This window comes from Aethina tumida, chromosome 1 (genome assembly GCF_024364675.1).
Source record: "Aethina tumida isolate Nest 87 chromosome 1, icAetTumi1.1, whole genome shotgun sequence".
Classification (NCBI taxonomy): Eukaryota; Metazoa; Arthropoda; class Insecta; order Coleoptera; family Nitidulidae; genus Aethina; species Aethina tumida.
In genome coordinates this window covers 70,704,180-70,705,885 of record NC_065435.1, presented here as the reverse complement: position 1 = coordinate 70,705,885, position 1,706 = coordinate 70,704,180, and positions in this window count along the sequence as shown.

The window sequence follows — 1,706 nt, the reverse complement described above, 5'->3', positions numbered from 1 at the left end:
TCGACTATCAAGGAACTTGGCCACCCCTGCTATATATTATCATTTGATAATTTCTAAGTAGATATTTATTATCTGTATTTAAATTACAGATTAAAAAAAATTGATTCAAACTCGCAAAGAAAACAATATTTAAATGTAATTTTATTATTATTCTATTATAATCGTCAATTTAACGAATTTTTCAGTTCATTAATTTCTATTTATATTGAATACAAACAATATTTTAAAAGTTAATTTTTATAAATTATGAAAAATTGTTGAATATAAAAAATATTTGTTTAAATTTTAAATAATTTTCTTTGTACTTTTTTATTTAAAAAAATACTGCTTTAGTAATTTTTAACATAAAAATTGATTTTTATAAAAATATAAAATATATTTTGTTTTTATTGGAAACAATTTAAATCATTTATAAATTTTATAATTTAAAATAATAATTTAGAAATTTATTAAGAACTATTGGTAAGTTGGTAAAAAAATTGGTTTTTATTTTATCATTTATGCAATTTTTCAATTAATTTTGGTAATTTTAAAATACGTTCCCATATTCTTTTTTATAGCGTGTATTTACATTTTAATCATTCATATTTACATATTCAAAAAGATGTAAAAAAAATATTTATTTAAAATAAATAAAATTTTTAGAGAGATTCTTTATTAAAAACAGCACAAATACATTTATTTAATTGTTTAATTGAATTTAGTTTTGCCAATATTTTATTAGTCCAGTCGTGTTTGGAATATATTTTGTAAAATGCCGCCGACGAATTATTATGTGCAAACATTTATACCGTATTAAATAACAAATACAGGAAAACGATTAAATATTGAACCAAAATTTGCAATTACAGCTCTTTTAATAAACTCGGACTTGTATCCGATTTGTTTATTGCACCTAATTAAAACCCATGAACCATCGGCTCCCCCGAGACTTTGGATGTGCACGTTTATTTTGTTGCCGTGTACGGTTTTTAGTAAACACACGTACAGATATTTCGAATTCGAAATCGAGTTTGTTGACGGGCATTAGCATTTTTTTCTTGCGCTCGTTAGGACCGGTCGGGAATCGATATGTCGGCAAAGGCGCACAAATCAAAATATATATTTTAAATTCAAACTTTCGCATGAACGGGCAAATATGCCGATGAGACGGTTTCAGAAATCACGCCGAAAAATTTTCCGGACATGGAAATTCGTGAGCGCATGCACCGACGACAACGTTCTTATTTACTTGCCAGGCAATAAAAGTTTGCCTAGGATACATCAAACAACTTCCGAATAAAAATTGTTTCCCGTCTTAGTAGCTTCCTTATATACAAATAACTCGCCTCGAATATATACTCGAGATGATTTGCTTTTCCTCCGTTGTGTTCTTTTGGTTCTGTAATAATGTGACTACGGATGTTTCAATATAACTGATATTTTGCGGGACGAAATAAAAATCCGAGACGGATTTATTGACTTCCAGGTTGACTTAAACATTTACTCGTACTGTTTTATTTGATGAAATCAACAGTGTGCGTCATTTTGAAAGTACTGAATTTCATTAAACAACGTAATCAGTTAATTTATCAATATGACGTGACACCAGTGCATTCGCCATATTTTAAAAAATGTGAACATTTCTCTTAATATTGTGTACAACATTTATAAGCTACAAATTACCAATAAAATAAATTAAATTATTAATTATTTACATTTTAAAT